This window comes from Ranitomeya variabilis, chromosome 2 (genome assembly GCF_051348905.1).
Source record: "Ranitomeya variabilis isolate aRanVar5 chromosome 2, aRanVar5.hap1, whole genome shotgun sequence".
NCBI classification, from domain to species: domain Eukaryota; kingdom Metazoa; phylum Chordata; class Amphibia; order Anura; family Dendrobatidae; genus Ranitomeya; species Ranitomeya variabilis.
Window position 1 is genome coordinate 164,055,561 of NC_135233.1, and position 23,463 is coordinate 164,079,023.

Below are 23,463 nucleotides of genomic sequence, written 5' to 3' on the forward strand. Positions count from 1 at the left end.
GAGGTCCACACCATCAAGCTCTTCCGTCCCCTCTTCCTTAGAGCAGGTGTCATATACCGGCCCCCAGGCTTGCCCACCCACTTCCTGGACCATTTCTCTGCCTGGCTGCGGCACTTCATGTCCTCAGAACTCACAACCCTTATCCTGGGAGACTTCAACATCCCCATTAACAGCCCCACTTCCACATCTGCATCCCAGCTTCTATCACTAACTACTTCTCTCGGCCTCTCGCAGCTCTCAACCTCTAAGACAGTAACACCCTTGACCTAGTCTTCGCCTGGCTCTGCTCAATCTCCTACTTAGATAACTCACCGCTTCCCCTCTCTGACCACAACATTCTCTCCAGCACACTCAAAATCCTCGCCCACACATTCCTACCTACCACACGTTCAGAAATCTACCAGCCATTAACCCTCATACACTTTCAGACTCCTTACACTCATCACTGTCCCCAATCTCCTCTTTTTCCTGTCCTGATCTGGCTGTACATCACTACAATGACACTCTTAGAAGCACCCTTGACCAAGTAGCGCCCCTCACCCTCAGAACCTCCAAACACAGAGTAAAACAGCCCTGACTCACATCGCAAACTAGGCTTCTCCAGTGATGCTCTAGAAGTGCTGAACGCTTATGGAGGAAAACTCACACACCAGAAGACTTCAAACATTTCAAATTTATGCTAAGAACCTATAATTCTGCCCTTCACCTTGCTAAACAGACCTACTACACCACTCTGATTTCCTCACTATCCAACAACCCCAAGAAACTTTTTGACACTTTTCACTCCCTCCTCAGGCCAAAAGTACAAGCCCCTATCATAGACATTTGTGCTGATGACCTGGCCTCCCACTTTATAGACAAAATAGATAATATCCGTCAGGAAATCAGCTCCCAACCACCAAGTGCAGTGACTCCCATCCCTCCCTGCATTTCCCCTGGCTCACTCTCCACATTTGATACAATCACAGAAGAAGTCTGCAGGCTCCTCTCTTCTTCTCGTCCGACTACATGCACTACTGACCCCATTCCCTCACACCTGCTCCCGTCGCTCTCTCCAGTCGTCACAACTCACCTAACTACTGTACAATCTTTAATTTCTCCCTCTCCTCTGGCATTTTCCCCTCCTCCTTCAAACACTATATCATTACTCCATTACTAAAGAAACCCTCTCTCGATCCATCCTGCACAAATATCTACAGACCAGTCTCCAATTTCCCCTTCATCTCTAAACTGTTGGAGCGCCTGGTCTACTCCCGCCTTACCAGTTACCTCTCCATTCACTCCCTCCTAGACCCTTCACAGTCCGGCTTCGGCCCCCTATATTCGACAGAAACTGCACTCATCAAAGTGATCAGTGACCTTCTGACAGCAAAGTGTAATGGTGACCACTCTCTGCTCATTCCTCTCGACCTTTCTGCAGCTTTCGACACTGTTGACCACCATATCCTACTGTCTAGGCTCCAGTCATTAAGCATTAAGGACACTGCTCTCTCCTAGTTCTTTTCCTATCTTTCTGATCGCTCCTTCAGTGTATCGTTCATTGGTTCCAGTTAATCCTTTCTTCCTCTCACTGTCGGGGTACTTCAGGGCTCAGTCCTTGGCCCCCTTCTCTTCTCCACCTACACGGTCCCAATTGGACAGACCATCAGCAGTTTTGGCTTTCAGTACCATCTTTATGCCGATGACACACAACTATACACGTCATCCCCTGAGCGTACTCCCGATGTACTACAAAACGCCAGTGATAGTCTGTCGACAGTCTCTGACATCATGTCCGCTCTCTATCTAAAACTCAACCTCTCCAATGCTGAACTTCTTTTGCTCCTGCCGTCTACTGACCTCCCTAAACCTGACGTTTCCCTCTCTGTGGGTGTACCATAATAACACTCCGGCAGTAGGTATGCTGTCTGGGTGTTATGTTTGACTCTGATTTCTCCTTCACACCCCACATACAATCTCTTGCCCGCTCTTGCATATTTGTTCAGAGCGGCCTATCACTTCCCTAGTAAAAGTCATTTTATGTGTAAGGGCGCATGTGTAGCTCTATTCACTATTTCCATCAGTCCCCCATCCCCTGAAGATGGCTGGACCATCATTGTAAATACATCATTGTAAATAAGCTCCTGTACTTTGTATCTCCCCCACCTCATTGTAGTTTGTAAGCTCTCATGAGCAGGGTCCTATTATTGTGCTTTAATTATTGTATTGTTAACGTTGTTACTTATGAGTTATGACTTGTGTTTGAAACTGTTAAACTGTAAAGCTCTGCGGAATATGTTGGCGCTATATGAATAAAGATTATTATTATTATTTATGAGGTTAACATCCTCAATAATCAGAACCTCCCACTCCCATCTCCAAGACTTTTCACATGCTGCGCCAATTCTTTGAAATGTACTACCCAGGTTAATACGATTAATCCCCAATCCCCACAGTTTTAAGCGTGCCCTAAAAATGCATTTCTTCAGACTGGCCTACCATCTCAATGCATTAACCTAACTATCCCTGTGTTGCCCATTCAAAATTTTTTACCATAACCAGGTTCCTCGCATCATGTTCTCACATGCTTCATCCATCTAATAGCCCTCTGTGTCTGTGCTGTTACATACTTAATGCAGCATTACATGAACACCCGATCCTTACACTATGGCTGGTCCGAACAACAACAAAAAATTGTTACCATCCACCTTTCGTGTCTCTGCAGTGCCCCAGAGTCCTGGTCATTGCAGTAATGTCACTCTTCCACCAGGGGGAGTGATATTACGTCTGATGGTACTAAAGGAGTTCACCTGACCAGGTATCACAAGTCACACACTACACTTCACACTCCAGTCCACCAGGGGGAGCAAAGGTTCTATCTATTAGGCCACTCCTCACACACGGGTAAAACTGGTGGGTTGGATAGGAAGTGAGGGAGAAGCTACCTGGGTTTGACCCAGAGAGGACCTGTCAGGCAGACAGGGGGAAAAGGAGGAACATCTGAGCTGCAGACAGAGGGTCCCTGTCAGGTGTGGGATCCTGACAGAGGCCAAGCACGAGATAGATAGTTACGGAGCTGCGCCTTCACCCATTGCGGCAGCATCCTAAGAAAGGACACGAAGTGAGGTGTATTGTGGAGAGTGAGAAACGAAGTCACAGCACAAGGAGATAATACCAGGAGGAGTTCTGCCCCAAGATCGGCAGCCTCTTTCTGAGGCGCGTAGCCGGTGGCCGGAACACCGAGGGAGTAATTGACTCTATGTATTACTTCAGAGACTGGCAGAACAGTCAATTCCAAGTTGGTTGCCCGACCTTAATACCTAAGAAGACACGGAGGCAAATTGTGGGAGAGGGGCGTCACTAGGGTCCCTATAAATAAGCTCCAGGCCTACCCCGTCATACGGGTTGTCCTATCCATACCATCTGGGGGACAGAGAGAGAGAGAAGATCAGAAACATCCACGAAAGTTGTGAGGACTATCCCGTGGTGCTCAGCAGGGAGGTACTACAACACACAGGCGCTAGTAGGAAGGCTACTGATTTTCACCTGGATAAGGGAACTCTGGATGTGCCTTCGGATCGGCCGGATTCAGCCTGCCCTGTGAACGGTACTCTGGACTGTGGACGCTGAAGTCTTCAGTAAAAGGTAAAGAGACTGCAACCTTTGTTTCCTCGTTATTCATTGCGCCTTACAACATCCACCATCACCACCTACACATCTGGGAAGCCCTGGGGACATACAGTTATATGAAAAAGTTTGGACACCCCTATTAATCTTAAGCTTAATGTTTTATAAAAATTGGTTTTTTTTGCAACAGCTATTTCAGTTTCATATATCTAATAACTGTTGGACACAGTAATGTTTCTGCCTTGAAATGAGGTTTATTGTACTAACAGAAAATGTGCAATCTGCATTCAAACAAAATTTGACAGGTGCATAAGTATGGGCACCTCACCCGAAAAGTGACATTAATATTTAGTAGATCCTCCTTTTGCAAAAATAACAGCCTCTAGTCGCTTCCTGTAGCTATTAATGAGTTCCTGGATCCTGGATGAAGGTATTTTTGACCATTCCTCTTTACAAAACAATTCCAGGTCAGTTAAGTTTGATGGTCACCGAGCATGGACAGCCCTCTTCAAATGATCCCACAGATGTTCAATGATATTCAGGTCTGGGGACTGGGATGGCCATTCCAGAACAGTGTAATTGTTCCTCTGCATGAATGCCTGAGTAGATTTGGAGCGGTATTTTGGATCATTGTCTTGCTGAAAGATCCATCCCCTGCGTAACTTCAACTTTGTCACTGGCATTGGCCACACAGCCCCAAAGCATGATGGAACCTCCACCAAATTTTACTGTGGGTAGCAAGTGTTTTTCTTGGAATGCTGTGTTTTTTTGCCGCCATGCATAACGCCTTTTTGTATGACCAAACAACTCAATATTGGTTTCATCAGTCCACAGGACCTTCTTCCAAAAAGAAATTGGCTTCTCCAAATGTGCTTTTGCATACCTCAGCCGACTCTGTTTGTGGCGTGCTTGCAGAAACGGCTTCTTTTGCATCACTCTCCCATACAGCTTCTCCTTGTTCAAAGTGCGTTGTATAGTTGACCGATGCACAGTGACACCATCTGCAGCAAGTTGATGCTGCAGCTCTCTGGAGGTGGTCTGAGGATTGTCCTTGACTGATCTCACCATTCTTCTTCTCTGCCTTTCTGATGTTTTTCTTGGCCGGCCACTTCTGGCCTTAACAAGAACTGTACCTGTGTTCTTCCATTTCCTTACTATGTTCCTCACAGTGGAAATTGACAGGTTAAATCTCTGAGACCGCTTTTTGTATCCTTCCCCTGAACAACTATGTTGAATAATCTTTGTTTTCAGATCATTTGACAGTTGTTTTGAGGAGCCCATGATGCCACTCTTCAGAGAAGATTCAAACAGGAGAACAACTTGCAAGTGACCACTTTAAGTAGCTTTTCTCATGATTGCATACACCTGGCTATGAAGTTCAAAGCTCAATGAGGTTACAAAACCAAAAAAAGTGCTTTAATAAGTCAGTAAAAAGTAGGTAGGAGTATTTAAAATAAGAAAATGATAAGGGTGCCCATACTTATGCACCTGTCAAATTTTGTTTGAATGCAGATTGCACATTTTCTGTTAGTACAATAAACCTCATTTCAAGGCAGAAACATTACTGTGTCCAACAGTTATTAGATATATGAAACTGAAATAGTTGTTGCAAAAAAAAAACAATTTTTATAAAACATTAAGCTTAAGATTAATAGGGGTGCCCAAACTTTTTCATATAACTGTACTTCACCTGTGGGAAGGTATACCATCTAGCTGCCATTCCATCACCCCAGCGGACCCCTAAGCAGCGTCGGTCACCCTGACCGAATACCACAGGTGGCGTCACGAACACTAGACAAACTTCACCTTTAAATGAGCGCCCCTCAGAAGGGCCACGGACCGGGTCGGGCCACCGTGACATCCCCAGAACCGAGAGAGATAGACCCGGTACCGAGTACCCCATTGCCCTTAACGTGGGGGCGATCCAACTTGGCGTCACGAACAGGATCTACTTAAGCCTGAAAAAGTTGGGTCATGTGCGCCTAAGAACTGTGCCAGAACTGTATTGGAACTGTGATTTGCTTAAAGACTGTGTGCTGCCATTTGCCGCCAAAATTCCCGCCAAAACCGCAGCCATTACAGCACCATGTGGCGTGCAGGAGGAGTGGGGCGTGTCGTCGTGGGAGTAGCTTGGAAGAACGCCGCGAAAGTGGAGCCAGCCCCTCACAGGTACTGCTATGTCCGAGAGATATGCCCATCAACAAGAAAGGTCCGCCTCCTAGTCTGGGATGGTGGGGGAAGAAGAAACCGCCCTCCAGACGGGGAGGAGCCAGAATCACTGGACGCCACGAGAGAGAATCTGGTTGGCAGCATGGCGAGCGGAGGTCGCCCGGAGGAGGGGAAGAAAACCCGCACCAGTCCCAGCCAATGGGAGCCGAGTGAACCCTTACCAGGCTGCGTGGACCAGGAGATCCTTGGGGCGGAAGTGGAGGAACTATGCCGTCAGCTCCGGAGCCTGTGTCAGCGTGCGGCCGCTACCAGCGAGGGGCCACGTCACCATCAGGCGCCGACACCTCAGTCTGCGGAAAAGGAAACTAACGCCGGAAACGCCACGGAGGCAGGTAACGACATCGACCCTGCCCGGTTGACTGAAGAACCCCTGCTTATTGACGTAGACACGCCCCGCCACGACCACCCAGACGGGTGTGTAGCCGCATCGAATGCGAGAGGCCCTGGGAGACTCTAAAGACCGCCTACATTCCATTGCAGGCCATCAAGCAGCCCGTAAACTTCCAGGGGGAATGGATGACCTTTAAGTGGACCCGCGCTACCACCAACCTGATCGGGTTCCCCGGAGAGGCCCAGGGGGAGGGAGAGAGCATTGAGGTCATCCACCAGCGAGACTATCGCCAACAGCTATGCTGGCAGGAGGAGGAGTGGGCCCGAAAGAAGGAACTCCGACAGGCTGAACGGGAAAAGGACCTCCAGGCTAAGGCCCGGGTCAGACAGACAGCTGAGGGGGACTGGGGCCCGCAGCGCTACGAAATTATCAGTACCGTCCGCTTACAGGGAGGTTGGGGCTTCATCAAAGAGCCCGGCCTCACTTTGGAGGTATTTGTGAATCAGCGGGATGTGGAGGCTCACCTCATCGAGGGACACCCAGGCCGGGATCTTTACCCGGGGGACCACGTTCGGTACACCCGTCACTGGGGAGATAAAGGGTGGTATGCTCTTCACGTTCACAAATATAAACCGGAAGTAACTGTGCCATCATCTTGCGACTCCCCATCGGGACCAGTGGCCCTCGCTCCACAATCCCTGTGCGCCAAGTGCCTTCGGACCATTACTCCAAGGAGAACTGTGAGTACACAGACCCCTATCCAGAGTGCAGATGCACTCTATGTGGTAGCAGGTGGTGGATAGCACCCACAGGGGCCGCCTCCTGAATCGCTAGAATAAACCTCGGAGCCACGATCATGTAAATAGTTAACTGTTTGTTTTTCCTGTTTTCTGCTGCTAAAACCGGTAGGGGTTAGTGAGTCCTCTAGAGAGCCATAGATAGATGGTTGATAGACTTTGCACTTAGAGAAAGAAAAATGTTAAATTATTGGTATAGCACTTAGTAGGTAGAATACCCGTATGGGTAATTGGTTCTATAGATAGATAATAATTGTTTTCAATTTGCTTTTGCACAATGTAAATAAGTTCTTGTTTGTAACGTTCAAGTGTCCTCACCTCCCATAAAGGGAGGCACTGTTAAATTAATTTGTTTTATAGCATTCCAAAAATTTTGTATGTCTTTTGCTAACATGTATTGTTGTTCTTCTTTTCCCAGTCCCGGAGTACTGGATTTAACGGGGAGGGGGAGTGCAGCGCCCCAGAGTCCTGGTCATTGCAGTAATGTCGCTCTTCCACCAGGGGGAGTGATATTATGTCTGATGGTACTAAAAGAGTTCACCTGACCAGGTATCACAAGTCACACACTACACTTCACACTCCTGTCCACCAGGGGGAGCAAAGGTTCTATCTATTAGGCCACTTCTCATACACAGGTAAAACTGGTGGGTTGGATAGGAAGTGAGGGAGAGGCTACCTGGGTTTGACCCAGAGAGGACCTGTCAGGCAGACAGGGGAAAAGGAGGAACATCAGAGCTGCAGACAGAGGGTCCCTGTCAGGGGTGGGATCCTGACAGAGGCCAAGCACGAGATAGAAAGATAGTTAAGGAGCTGCGCCTGCACCCATTGCGGCAGCATCCTAAGAAAGGACACGAAGAGAGGTGTACTATGGAGAGTGAGAAACGAAGTCACAGCACAAGGAGATAACACCGGGAGGAGTTCTGCCCCAAGATCGGCAGCCTCTTTCTGAGGCGCGTAGCCGGTGGCCGGAACACCGAGGGAGTAATTGACTCTACGTATTACTTCAGAGACTGGCAGGACAGTCAATTCAAGTTGGTTGCCCGACCTTAATACCTAAGAAGACATGGAGGCAAATTGTGGGAGAGGGGCGTCACTAGGGTCCCTATAAATAAGCTCCAGGCCTACCCCGTCATACGGGTTGTCCTATCCATACCATCTGGGGGACAGAGAGAGAGAGAAGATCAGAAACATCCACGAAAGTTGTGAGGACTATCCCGTGGTGCTCAGCAGGGAGGTACTACAACACACAGGCGCTAGTAGGAAGGCTACTGATTTCCACCTGGATAAGGGAACTCTGGATGTGCCTTCGGACCGGCCGGATTCAGCCTGCCCTGTGAACGGTACTCTGGACTATGGACGCTGAAGTCTGCAGTAAAAGGTAAAGAGACTGCAACCTTTGTGTCCTCGTTATTCATTGTGCCTTACAACGTCCACCATCACCACCTACACATCTGGGAAGCCCTGGGGACATACTTCACCTGTGGGAAGGTATACCATCTAGCTGCCATTCCATCACCCCAGCGGACCCCTAAGCAGCGTCGGTCACCCTGACCGAATACCACAGGTGGCGTCACGAACACTAGACAAACTTCACCTTTAATTGGGCGCCCCTCAGAAAGGGCCACGGACCGGGTCGGGCCACCGTGACAACCCCAGAACCGAGAGAGATAGACCCGGTACCGAGTACCCCATTGCCCTTAACGTGGGGGCGATCCATCTCCCCTTTTCCTCATAGATTGTAAGCTTGCGAGCAGGGCCCTCATTCCTCTTGGTATCTGTTTTGATCTATGTGTTTATTCTTATGCTGTAATGTCTATTGTCTGTACAAGTCCCCTCTAAAATGTAAAGTGCTGCGGAATATATTGGCACTATAGAAATAAAATTATTATTATTATTATAGGAGGGGGACTGTGTCTAAATCGTATTCCCCTCAAATACCCTTTTGATTGAAGCCAACGAGGCATTATTTTCAATCAGCATTACACTTTTTGCTATGTAATCTGAGAGTGTTATAGTGTAGGGGCTGAGACCCTGATTTCAGCGATGTGTTACTTGCTGTACTGATTGCTGTCATTGTGATAAAGTCACTGTTTTCTCTGCTGCAGATCTAGCAGTGCTTATTTTGCACAGCTCTGAATAACAGAGCCCACACCACTCATTGGTAGCTCTCTGTGCAGATTGTACACTGACAGAAAAGTGCTAATCACTGGCGGGGAGTCATTATACAGAGCAGTTAACTAGGAGGCACAAAAGACTTAGTCATGTAGTGAAAATCTCCAGCTGATAAAATATTGGTTTTATTGAAACAGAAAAAATCACTGGAATCAGGCCCTTAGCCACTACATCATGCTGCTCTCAGATTATATAGCAAAAACACATTGACAGATTATCTTAAATATTAACTTAACCAGTCATACTCCTCTATGGTGCTTATAAATCGCACAGTTTGTCTCACAAAATAACTTGTCACACACCTAAGTGGTGGCATATAAAGCATTGCTATCAGCAGCACATTGTACCATGTAAACAGGATATGTGCTGCTGACAAAATGCATGTTATACATGAGGGTAAGACACAAAAGGTCATTGCTAAAGAAGCTGGCTGTTCAGAGTGCTGTATCCAAGCATACTAATGGAAAGTTGAGTGGATGGAAAAAGTGTGGTAGAAAAAGGTGCACAAGCAACTGGGATAACCGCAGCCTTGTAAGGATTGTTAAGAAAAGGCCATTTAAGAGCCACCACACAGAGACATATTCAGGACATGGGCTACAAGTGTCGCATTCTTTGTGTCAGGCCACTCATGAACAATAGACAACACCAGAAGTGTCTTACCTGGGTCAAAAAGAAAAAGAACTGGACTGTTGCTCAGTTGTCCAAGGTGTTGTTTTCAGATGAAAGTAAATTTTGCATTTCATTTGGAAATGAAGGTCCCAGATTCTGGAGGAAGAATGGAGAGGCCACAATCCAAGTTACTTGAGGTCTAGTGTGGTTTCCACAATCAGTGATGGTTTGGGGAGCGATGTCATCTGCTGGTGTGGATCCACTGTGTTTTATCAAGACCAAAGTCAGCGCAGCCGTCTACCAGGAAATTTTAGAGCACTTCATGCTTCCCTCTGCCGACAAGCTTTTTAGAGATGGAAATTTCATTCTCCAGCAGGACTTGGCACCTGTCCACACTGCCAAAAGTACCAATACCTGGTTTAAAAACAACAGTATCAATGTGCTTGATTGGCCAGAAAACTCACCTGACCTTAACCCCCTAGAGAATCTATGGGATATTGTCAAGAGGAAGATGAGAAGATGACCAGACCTAACAATGCAGACGTGCTGAAGTCTACTATCATAGCAACCTGGGCTTCCATAACACCTCAGCAGTGCCACAGGCTGATCGCCTCCATGCCACCCCGTATTGATGCAGTAATTGAGGTAAAAGGAGCCCCGACCAAGTATTGAGTGCATTTACTGAACATACATTTCAGTAGGCTAACATTTCAGATTTTAAAATAGTTTTTCAAGCTGGTGTTATAAAGTATTCTAATTTACTGAGATAATGACTTTTGGGTTTTAATTGGCTGTAAGCCATAATCATCAACATTAACAGAAATAAACTCTTTAAATAGATCACTCTGTTTTTATTGACTCTATATAATATATGAGTTTCACTTTTTGTATTCAGGAACTGAAATAAACGAACTTTTTGAAGATATTCTAATTTTGTGAGAAGCACTTGTACATGTATATATAATAAAAGCCAATTAACCTAAAAATACTTCCATGTAAGTGCAAAAAGCCAATGTGTTACTATCAATAACTAAAGATTAAAAATCCTATAGTTCAATGATAATCATGTATATAACCATGCTCTAATTCCAACTAGTTTATATTAATAATTGAAGTGATGCTTCTTTATTTCGGTAAAATGTCTTTTCAATCTTTGCATTTAAGGGTTTGGCTCTATTTTACCCCTTCAGATATCTGTTTGGATGAGGTTTTATTGAGTGATCTCCACATTTACATATAACAGAAGTTAATGGTCTGCATCTTAGGTAATGAAATGCTCATTAAATAACTTTTAGGAGAACATTTCAAGATGAATCTTAAGTGCTTTTAAAAGTGCTTAGCTCTTGAATTTCACTAAAAACTTGGAACATGAATGTGCTTTGCAAGTGGAAGGGATCTCATTGTGACTTACAAATCTCTACTTTGTAACAACTTTAGAACAGTGTCTATACTGCTGTACGGCACAACATCCAGATTAATAAAAGCGTAGTAAAAAAAACTCAAACCCCTATTTCTTAATACAATAGATTTAAATAAATTTGGTATGTTAGCCGTAGAGGCTATTTACACTGCATTTGGCAGAACGTTCTTAACTCCTTCCAAGGGTTCCGTCTAAATCTCCAAAAACTCAGATTCAGACATGTTCCTGATAGAGCCATAAAATTTAACATGCCAAAGGTCAAAGTATTGTGCCTGTCTGAAAAGAAAGACATTATATGAAAGGAGCAGAAATGAAGTCCAAACTTTCATACTTTTAACTCTAGTTGCCTAATTAAAGTTAATTTCTCCATGAGGAGAGTATCTCCAAAGGGGATTCAGCTGGAGCTCCCAGACGGAGTCAGAAATGTACTTCTGAATACAGTGTGAATAAGGTTGTAGATACAGTGAGGAAAAAAGTATTTAGTCTGCCACCAATTGTGCAAGTTCTTCCACTTAAAAAGGTGAGAGAGGCCTGTAATTGACATGATAGGTAGACCACAACTATGAGAGTCAAAATCAGAAAACAAATCCACAAAATCACCTTGTCTGATTTGGCAAGATTTATTTTGCAAGTTATGGAGGGAAATAAGTATTTGGTCACCTAAAAACATGCAAGATTTCTGGCTCTCACAGACCTGTAACTTCTTCTTTAAGAGGCTCCTCTGTCCTCCACTCATTACCTGTAGTAATGGCACCTGTTTGAATGTGTTATCAGTATATAAGACACTAGTGATGGGCGAGCACTAAAATGCTTGGGTGCTTGTTGCTCGAATCAAGCAAATTGGAATACTCGGGTACTCGACCCAAGCAATGTAAGTCTATGGGAAACCCAAGTATTTTTACTGCAATCCCCCCGGGGGTCCTTTTAAGGTCTAAGAATGTCTGAAAATGATGGAAACACTTCAGAAATGACATGGGAACATCATGGGGATCGCCCCTGGATGCATTTCTGACTCCTAGGTCACAGCTGTAAGCAATGTTGTCAGAGTTTCACGCCATTTTTATAGGTGCACCAAAAAACATACAAAAACGAAACCAAAATGGATTTTGCTGGGAAAAATGTCAAGGAGCATCCTTTCCAGGGTAATGACTTGTGTATAAGGCAAAATAATATACCCCAAATCAAAATGTTCCTCCACCACTTGGGCTATGTTCAAACGCAGCGTTTTTAATGCGTTTTTCAACTTTCACATTGCTTTCAACCAATACAAATGCATTCACTGGGAAATGTCATTGTGACATTTAACAACCCTAGCTGGCCATGTGGTGTGTGACACATAAGGAGACACATCTTGTTTCATTTCTGAAGGAGGGACTCTTAAAGTCACAAAGCCTATTTTTAGAGGGGCATCAGGCAGCATTAATATTCTTAAAGGGACATTATTAAACATTGGGTCTACCAATGCTGTTATTGCCTATGCGATGAGTAGCTGGGCTGCCAAGAATTACAACGCACCCCAATACCCCTTTAATGATAGGTTCAGGAGGGCCTCCTGAAAAAAGTTGCATTGAATGCAAGGCCTGCCCTGATATCAAGTCATATGCATCCCTATAAGCCTTTGAACCCAGGTACTGGATGGACACAGGAAAATACACTTCACATTATTCATTTTGTAATCCCATACTGTTTTCTATGTATTAACTGCAAGGCCTGCCCTGCTACCAAGTCATATGTACCCCAATATGCCTTTGAACCCAGGTACTGGATGGCCACAGGATAAACCCACTCCACATTTTTCAGTTGGTCCCGGTTTCCTTATACATTGAATGAAAGGGCCGCCTTGACCCAAATTTGCACGCAACATAATCCCCCCTTGGAAGAATCATGGAGGAGGGCCTCATAAAAAAAAATTCCCATTACAAAGGAGCGGGTCTCCTAAATTCATAATGCCCATACACTAAGTGCATGGGCTGACAAACTGTCATGTCGGACGCTGTTCAGACCAGGTCGTTCGACAGACAGCGGTAATTCCGCTTTTGACCACTATGCGCTCATTGGTGTCGGCTAGATTTTATCTAGCTGGTCCGGGGTTAATTTACCTGGTGCTCGGATTGGAAGCTGGGCCATGCCCACTGCCTTTAAATAGTTCTCCTGAACATTGGGCGTCGCCGATTATAGCTTCTGTCTTGTGCGTTGTTATCTCGGTCTGGAGTGGTGAGCTAGTAGTTGGACTATCGTTGCTGGTGGTGTATTTCCCTTTGTCTTATTTACTCCTTCCTATATTTGTATTTATTTTGCCCTGTGCACTTATTGTGTATTCCTGAGTGACTGCGGCGTGGTGTATATTATTTCCGTTATCCTGGTCTGTGCTAACTGTGGGTATTGGTGTATTATCGTTTCACTGGGTGGCGGGCGTGTTGTGTATCTGCTTTTTGGGCTCCCCTGGTGGTTGCTGGTGGTACTGGTGACTTGTTTGCACTTTGCTGTTTCTGTTCACCTGCTTCCATCAGGGTTTGGGAGTTTCCTATTTAGCCTTGCTCTCCAGTCATTTCCTTGCCGGTCATCATTGTAACCAGAGCCTTCGGTTGCATGTTCCTGCTACTAGTCTGCTGATCAGCTAAGTGGACTTTGTCCTTTTGTTTTGTATCTTTGTCCAGTTTGCAGTTTTTGTTATTCTCTGTAGCTGGAAGCTCTTGCGGGCTGAAATTGCCACTCCTGTGTCATGAGTTGACACAGGAGTCTTAAAGTAATTTCAGGATGGTTTTTTGAAAGGGTTTTCAGTTGACCGTGAAGTCCTCTTTTGTATCCTTCTGCTATCTAGTAAGTGGACCTCTCTTTGCTAAATCTACTTTCATACTGTGTATGTCTTTTCCTCTTAACTCACCGTTATTACATGTGGGGGGCTGCTATCATCTTTTGGGGTATTTCCCTAGAGGTAAGCCAGGTCTGTTCCTTCCTCTACCAGGCGTAGTTAGTCCTCCGGCTGGCGCGTGGCATCTAGGAAGTCGTAGGTATGCTCCCTGGCTACTATTAGTTGTGTGGTAGATTTAGCTCACGGTCAGCTCAAGATTCCATCACCCAGAGCTCGTCCGTCATTTTTGTGTTCTGATATTTCCCTGCCATTGGGAACCATGACAGTATGACCGGCCCGTGTTAAACTTATTGGCAGAAGAAAGGAGAGCAAAAAGAAGTCTGTAAATTTTTTTTTTTTTTTCCCCTATGCTTGCTCCATAGTTGGATCAGTTGTATTTCAGCTCTAATTACAGCCTTTGCCTTTCTCTCCTTATAATCCTTGAATGGCTCTGAGCTCACCTGTTTAAAGATGGATCCTCAGAGTTTGGCTGCAGGTTTAAATAATCTTGCTACGAAGGTTCAAAATTTGCAAGATTTTGTTATACATGCTCCTATTTCTGAACCTAAAATCCCTACACCAGAGGTGTTTTCCGGAGATAGATCTCGGTTTCTGAATTTCAAATATAATTGTAAATTATTCCTTTCTCTCAGACCTCACTCCTCAGGAGATCCTGTCCAGCAGGTTAAGATTGTTATCTCTTTGCTGCGAGGTGACCCTCAAAATTGGGCATTTTCATTGGCACCAGGGGATCCTGCGTTGCTCAATGTGGATGCGTTTTTCCTGGCTTTAGGGTTGCTTTATGAGGAACCTAATTTGGAGATTCAAGCTGAAAAAGCTTTGATAGCCCTATCTCAAGGGCAAGATGAAGCTGAGATATACTGCCAAAAATTTCGTAAATGGTCTGTGCTTACTCAGTGGAATGAGTGCGCCCTAGCGGCAAATTTCAGAGAGGGCCTTTCTGATGCCGTTAAAGATGTTATGGTCGGGTTCCCTGCGCCTACAGGTCTGAATGAGTCCATGACAATGGCTATTCAGATTGATCGGCGTTTGCGGGAGCGCAAACCCGTGCACCATTTGGCGGTATCTTCCGATGAGACGCCAGAGAAAATGCAATGTGACAGAATTATGTCCAGAAGCGAGCGGCAGAATTATAGGCGTAAAAATGGGTTATGCTTCTATTGTGGTGATTCTGCTCATGTTATATCAGCATGCTCCAAGCGTACTAGGAAGGTTGACAAGTCTATTTCAATTGGCACTTTGCAGTCCAAATTTATTTTGTCTGTAACCTTGATTTGTTCATTATCAGTTGTTACCGTTAGGGTTGAGCGACTTTCATTTTTTTAAGATCGAGTCTGGTTTTGTGAAACCCGATTTAGTCCAGAGTCGAGTCGAGTGAAGTCGGCCGATTATCGCTAAAAGTCGGGGATCGACCGAAACACGAAACCCAATGCAAGTCAATGGGGAAGCATAGCCGGCAGTGAGTGGAGGCCAGGAAAACACCTACAGTGCCCATTTTACTGCCAAAAACATCCATTCTTGTTTTCTGAAGCTTGTCAATCTTAATTAACTTTATAATAATAGTTGGGCACTGGAAATTGGGGGTCATTTGGCAAAAGTTGTGGGGGGTAGGGCTGGTTCAAGGTTTTAGTGGGCCCAGGAAACGTGGACTACGTCATGGCGGTGGAGCAGGGAGAGGTAAGTATTTCAACGTTGCAAGTGCTGTGATCCTGAGCAAGCAGGGGGGGCCCACTCGTTCGCATTGGCACTGGCACAGGGCCCCTCAAAGTACGGCGGTGTGTTTGCATGGCGGGGGCGCCTCCCACCAGCAGCGACACTTTTGCGTACTCTGAGTGGCCCTGTGCCAGTGACGTCGCCAACGAGTATGCCCCCCCCACCTGATGAAGGAACCTGCACTTTCATCTGCAACTTCCTCTTTGTCCCTGTGTAAGGTGGTATAATATGCGGGAAGGGGAACCTTACTTTCAGCAGGGTCAGATTCTGGCTGTGTAGAGTACAAGGGGAATGTAGTGGTCTAGGTCAATGTACCAGCAGACTCATCTAGCAGTGGCTGGGCAATGGGCAGGATGAGGAGGAAACAGATATAGGGCCAAAGAATAAAGTAGGCTAAATGCAGATCAAAATTGGTAACAGGACTAAACAGGCGGCATTGCTTTGTTCAGTGGAGTAGCAAACCCAAGAGCAGCAGACACTGTTTCAAGGGCCTAACCACACTAGTAGGCCAAATGCAGTTTAATATCTGATAGTATAGGCCGAAAGCCAGAATGTGGAAGCTCAGCTTTGTTCAGTTGAGGACAACACCAGGGAGGGGCAGACACCGTTAGTAGGCCGTAACCAAAGTTGAAGGCCAAATGCAGTTTAATATCTGATACTATAGACCGAAAGCCAGAAGGTTGAAGCACAGCTTTATTCAGTTGAGGGCAACACCAGAGAGGGGCAGACACCGTTAGTAGGCCCTAACCACCATTTTGTTTTTTAAAAAACACTTAATGAGAGCCAGAAGGTTGAAGCTCAGCTTTATTCAGTTGAGGGCAACACCAGGGAGGGGCAGACACCGTTAGTAGGCCGTAACCACCATTTTGTTTTTTAAAAAACACTTAATGAGAGCCAGAAGGTTGAAGCTCAGCTTTATTCAGTTGAGGGCAACACCAGGGAGGGGCAGACACCGTTAGTAGGCCCTAACCACCATTTTGTTTTTTAAAAAACACTTAATGAGAGCCAGAAGGTTGAAGCTCAGCTGTATTCAGTTGAGGACAACACCAGGGAGGGGCAGACACCGTTAGTAGGCCGTAACCAAAGTTGAAGGCCAAATGCAGTTTAATATCTGATACTATAGGCCGAAAGCCAGAAGGTTGAAGCACAGCTTTATTCAGTTGAGGGCAACACCAGGGAGGGGCAGACACCGTTAGTAGGCCGTAACCAAAGTTGAAGGCCAAATGCAGTTTAATATCTGATACTATAGGCCGAAAGCCAGAAGGTTGAAGCACAGCTTTATTCAGTTGAGGGCAACACCAGGGAGGGGCAGACACCGTTAGTAGGCCGTAACCACCATTTTGTTTTTTAAAAAACACTTAATGAGAGCCAGAAGGTTGAAGCTCAGCTTTATTCAGTTGAGGGCAACACCAGGGAGGGGCAGACACCGTTAGTAGGCCCTAACCACCATTTTGTTTTTTAAAAAACACTTAATGAGAGCCAGAAGGTTGAAGCTCAGCTTTATTCAGTTGAGGGCAACACCAGGGAGGGGCAGACACCGTTAGTAGGCCGTAACCACCATTTTGTTTTTTAAAAAACACTTAATGAGAGCCAGAAGGTTGAAGCTCAGCTTTATTCAGTTGAGGGCAACACCAGGGAGGGGCAGACACCGTTAGTAGGCCCTAAACACCATTTAAAAAAAAAAAAAAAAACAGCAGTTAATGAGAGGCAGAAGGTTGAAGCTCAGCTGTATTCAGTTGAGGACAACACCAGGCAGGGGCAGACACCGTTAGTAGGCCGGAACCACCAATGTGTTTAAAAACAGCAGTTAATCAGTGCCGGAAGGTAGAAGCTCAGCTTTATTCAGTTGAGGACAACTTGAATTAGGGACTGCAGACAGACTTAGCAGGCTGTCCCCTGTGTGGACCATGCATCCAATACATTAACCCATTGAGCCACAAAGGACACGTAACCTTCCGTGGCCATGCCTACAGGTCCATGTGTCTGTTGTCAGGTGTACCTTTGTCAGTGTAGGCCTAGTGGAAGGAGGGACCGCAGACAGGCTTCGAAGGCCTAACACAATAAAATGGGCTGGCTGTAGGCACTTTAAAATTGGTTCCAGGGGTACACGGGCAGCAGTGGTCTGGTCAGTGGAGGCCTAGTGGAAGGAGGGACCGCAGACAGGCTTCGAAGGCCTAACACAATAAAATGGGCTGGCTGTAGGCACTTTAAAATTGGTTCCAGGGGTACACGGGCAGCAGTGGTCTGGTCAGTGGAGGCCTAGTGGAAGGAGGGACCGCAGACAGGCTTCGAAGGCCTAACACAATAAAATGGGCTGGCTGTAGGCACTTTATAATTGGTTCCAGGGGTACACGGGCAGCAGTGGTCTGGTCAGTGGAGGCCTAGTGGAAGGAGGGACCGCAGACAGGCTTCGAAGGCCTAACATAATAAAATGGGCTGGCTGTAGGCACTTTATAATTGGTTCCAGGGGTACACGGGCAGCAGTGGTCTGGTCAGTGGAGGCCTAGTGGAAGGAGGGACCGCAGACAGGCTTCGAAGGCCTAAAATAACAAACAATAGGCTCATGGCAGTTTTACAGCGGTTACATGGATACACGGCAGGCAGCTTGGTGGTCAGTGGAGGAGTATTGAAAGTAGGTACCGTAGACAGGCTATCAAAGGCCTAAAATAACAAACAATAGGCTCATGGCAGTTTTACAGCGGTTACATGGATACACGGGCAGGCAGCTTGGTGGTCAGTGGAGGAGTATTTAAAGTAGGGACCGCAGACAGGCTATCAAAGGCCTAAAATAACAAACAATAGGCTCATGGCAGTTTTACAGTGGTTACATGGATACACGGGCAGGCAGCTTGGTGGTCAGTGGAGGAGTATTTAAAGTAGGGACCGCAGACAGGCTATCAAAGGCCTAAAATAACAAACAATAGGCTCATGGCAGTTTTACAGCGGTTACATGGATACACGGCAGGCAGCTTGGTGGTCAGTGGAGGAGTATTGAAAGTAGGTACCGTAGACAGGCTATCAAAGGCCTAAAATAACAAACAATAGGCTCATGGCAGTTTTACAGCGGTTACATGGATACACGGGCAGGCAGCTTGGTGGTCAGTGGAGGAGTATTTAAAGTAGGTACCGTAGACAGGCTATCAAAGGCCTAAAATAACAAACAATAGGCTCATGGCAGTTTTACAGCGGTTACATGGATACACGGGCAGGCAGCTTGGTGGTCAGTGGAGGAGTATTTAAAGTAGGGACCGCAGACAGGCTATCAAAGGCCTAAAATAACAAACAATAGGCTCATGGCAGTTTTACAGCGGTTACATGGATACACGGGCAGGCAGCTTGGTGGTCAGTGGAGGAGTATTTAAAGTAGGGACCGCAGACAGGCTATCAAAGGCCTAAAATAACAAACAATAGGCTCATGGCAGTTTTACAGCGGTTACATGGATACACGGGCAGGCAACTTGGTGGTCAGTGGAGGAGTATTTAAAGTAGGGACCGTAGACAGGCTATCAAAGGCCTAAAATAACAAACAATAGGCTCATGGCAGTTTTACAGCGGTTACATGGATACACGGGCAGGCAGCTTGGTGGTCAGTGGAGGAGTATTTAAAGTAGGGACCGTAGACAGGCTATCAAAGGCCTAAAATAACAAACAATAGGCTCATGGCAGTTTTACAGCGGTTACATGGATACACGGGCAGGCAGCTTGGTGGTCAGTGGAGGAGTATTTAAAGTAGGGACCGCAGACAGGCTATCAAAGGCCTAAAATAACAAACAATAGGCTCATGGCAGTTTTACAGCGGTTACATGGATACACGGGCAGGCAGCTTGGTGGTCAGTGGAGGAGTATTTAAAGTAGGGACCATAGACAGGCTATCAAAGGCCTAAAATAACAAACAATAGGCTCATGGCAGTTTTACAGCGGTTACATGGATACACGGGCAGGCAGCTTGGTGGTCAGTGGAGGAGTATTTAAAGTAGGGACCGTAGACAGGCTATCAAAGGCCTAAAATAACAAACAATAGGCTCATGGCAGTTTTACAGCGGTTACATGGATACACGGGCAGGCAGCTTGGTGGTCAGTGGAGGAGTATTTAAAGTAGGGACCGCAGACAGGCTATCAAAGGCCTAAAATAACAAACAATAGGCTCATGGCAGTTTTACAGCGGTTACATGGATACACGGGCAGGCAGCTTGGTGGTCAGTGGAGGAGTATTTAAAGTAGGGACCGCAGACAGGCTATCAAAGGCCTAAAATAACAAACAATAGGCTCATGGCAGTTTTACAGCGGTTACATGGATACACGGGCAGGCAACTTGGGGGTCAGTGGAGGAGTATTTAAAGTAGGGACCGTAGACAGGCTATCAAAGGCCTAAAATAACAAACAATAGGCTCATGGCAGTTTTACAGTGGTTACATGGATACACGGGCAGGCAGCTTGGTGGTCAGTGGAGGAGTATTTAAAGTAGGGACCGTAGACAGGCTATCAAAGGCCTAAAATAACAAACAATAAGCTCATGGCAGTTTTACAGCGGTTACATGGATACACGGGCAGGCAGCTTGGTGGTCAGTGGAGGAGTATTTAAAGTAGGGACCGCAGACAGGCTATCAAAGGCCTAAAATAACAAACAATAGGCTCATGGCAGTTTTACAGTGGTTACATGGATACACGGGCAAGCAACTTGGTGGTCAGTGGAGGAGTATTTAAAGTAGGGACCGTAGACAGGCTATCAAAGGCCTAAAATAACAAACAATAGGCTCATGGCAGTTTTACAGCGGTTACATGGATACACGGGCAGGCAGCTTGGTGGTCAGTGGAGGAGTATTTAAAGTAGGGACCGCAGACAGGCTATCAAAGGCCTAAAATAACAAACAATAGGCTCATGGCAGTTTTACAGCGGTTACATGGATACACGGGCAGGCAGCTTGGTGGTCAGTGGAGGAGTATTTAAAGTAGGGACCGCAGACAGGCTATCAAAGGCCTAAAATAACAAACAATAGGCTCATGGCAGTTTTACAGTGGTTACATGGATACACGGGCAAGCAACTTGGTGGTCAGTGGAGGAGTATTTAAAGTAGGGACCGTAGACAGGCTATCAAAGGCCTAAAATAACAAACAATAGGCTCATGGCAGTTTTACAGCGGTTACATGGATACACGGGCAGGCAGCTTGGTGGTCAGTGGAGGAGTATTGCAAGGAGTGTCTGTCCCAGTACTCCCAAAATATAAATAGATGTTAATGTCTCGCAAAACAACCAAAACAAAAAAAAAGGTGGCATACTTAGGTACAGGGGTGGGCTCATCTGCTGAGTTTCTGACATAGTAATTTGGCAGTAACTATTTAATGGTGCCAATATAGGACACAGACACAGACTACTTTAAGTTGCATCATAGATGTCTACAAATTTGTATTGTCAGTGCCAGACATTGAATCATGTCAGCGAATAGACTAAAGATTGGTGGAGCTGTGCGACATAATTTTGCACGTGGTACAGCACATTTTGAGCTGGGGGAGGGGGGAACTCTCTTGAGGCCGGCGGGACCGCCCCAGGGCCCCTCATGTTACAACGGTGTGTCTGACGTTGGGTGCGCACCACCACCGCCAGAGACACTACATTGTACTATGAGGGACCCAGTAGCAATGCCGTCAACCAAAAGCGAGCACACCCACCTCTTCAGACAAACAGCAGTCTCACGGGTGCTTGCGCCAAGTCGCGAAACCACGGCCCCGTGTGGGGAGTTTGGCCATTTAGGGAGGTGTAAACATGTCGTATGCTGTACAATCAGCTGCAGCAAATTAGACATTAGAAAAGTAATTCACAGGCAAGAGCTTTTCATAGGAAAGCTAGGTGTCGGCCGGGCAAGGTGGGGCAAAAGATTTCGAAATCCAGTTGTGGTTCATTTTAATGAATGTTAGATCGTCAACATTTTGGGTAGCCAGACGAGTCCTTTTTTCGGTTAATATTGAACCTGCAGCACTGAATACTCTTTCTGATAGGACACTTGCTGCCGGGCAAGCAAGCTCCTGCAATGCATATTCTGCCAATTCTGGCCAGGTGTCTAATTTGGAGGCCCAGTAATCAAATGGGAATGACGGTTGAGGGAGAACATCGATAAGGGATGAAAAATAGTTAGTAACCATACTGGACAAATGTTGTCTCCTGTCACTTTCAATTGATGCAGCAGTACCTGTCCTGTCTGCGGTCATAGCAAAATCACTCCACAACCTGGTCAGAAAACCCCTCTGTCCAACGCCACTTCTGATGTGTGCACCCCTAACACTCCTAGTCTGCTGCCCCCTGGAGCTCGTGTGAGAACGATCACGTGCGCTGTGTGCTGGGAATGCCTGAAGCAAACGGTCAACAAGAGTTGATTGTTTGGTTGCTAATATTAGTTCCAAGTTCTCATGTGGCATAATATTTTGCAATTTGCCTTTATAGCGTGGATCAAGGAGGCAGGCCAACCAGTAATCGTCATCGTTCATCATTTTCGTAATGCGTGTGTCCCTTTTTAGGATACGTAAGGCATAATCCGCCATGTGGGCCAAAGTTCCAGTTGTCAAATCTCCGGTTGTGATTGGTTGAGGGGCAGTTGCAGGCAAATCTACGTCACTTGTGTCCCTCAAAAAACCAGAACCCGGCCGTGACACGCAACCAATTTCCAGTGCCCCCGGGAAAGGTTCCGCATTAAAAATATACTCATCCCCATCATCCTCCTCGTCCTCCACCTCCTCTTCGCCCGCTACCTCGTCCTGTACACTGCCCTGACCAGACAATGGCTGACTGTCATCAAGGCTTTCCTCTTCCTCTGGTGCAGACGCCTGCTCCTTTATGTGCGTCAAACTTTGCATCAGCAGACGCATTAGGGGGATGCTCATGCTTATTACGGCGTTGTCTGCACTAACCAGCCGTGTGCATTCCTCAAAACACTGAAGGACTTGACACATGTCTTGTATCTTAGACCACTGCACACCTGACAACTCCATGTCTGCCATCCTACTGCCTGCCCGTGTATCCTCCCACAAATAAATAACAGCACGCCTCTGTTCGCACAGTCTCTGAAGCATGTGCAGTGTTGAGTTCCACCTTGTTGCAACGTCTATGATTAGGCGATGCTGGGGAAGGTTCAAAGACCGCTGATAGGTCTGCATACGGCTGGCGTGTACAGGCGAACGTCGGATATGTGAGCAAAGTGCACGCACTTTGAGGAGCAGGTCGGAGAACCCAGGATAAGTTTTCAATAAGCACTGCACCACCAGGTTTAAGGTGTGAGCCAGGCAAGGAATGTGTTTCAGTTGGGAAAGGGAGATGGCAGCCATGAAATTCCTTCCGTTATCACTCACTACCTTGCCTGCCTCAAGATCTACTGTGCCCAGCCACGACTGCGTTTCTTGTTGCAAGAACTCGGACAGAACTTCCGCGGTGTGTCTGTTGTCGCCCAAACACTTCATAGCCAATGCAGCCTGCTGACGCTTGCCAGTAGCTGGCCCATAATGGGACAACTGGTGTGCAACAGTGTCATCTGCCGATGGAGTGGTTGGCCGACTGCGTTCTGTGGAAGAGCTGTAGCTTCTGCAGGAGGACGAGGAGGAGGAGGAGGAGGGGGTGCGAACGCCTACAGCCAACTGTTTCCTAGACCGTGGGCTAGGCACAACTGTCCCTAAATTGATGTCGCCTGTGGACCCTGCATCCACCACATTCACCCAGTGTGCCGTGATG

At 46.4% G+C, this 23,463-nt stretch overlaps 1 long non-coding RNA gene across 11 annotated transcripts in view; it reads right to left on the reverse strand.

Annotated features, from left to right (window-relative positions):
* Nucleotides 1-23,463, reverse strand: part of LOC143804741 (uncharacterized) — a 1,170,763-nt gene that overhangs the window by 360,404 nt on the left and 786,896 nt on the right. For 2 of the 11 annotated variants that reach the window (XR_013221091.1, XR_013221087.1), the window contains one exon: nt 9,796-10,158. The exons of the other annotated variants lie outside the window; for them this stretch is intronic. This is a non-coding gene — a long non-coding RNA (uncharacterized LOC143804741). The remainder of the gene's footprint in view (nt 1-9,795; nt 10,159-23,463) is intronic. 11 annotated transcript variants of the gene reach the window in all.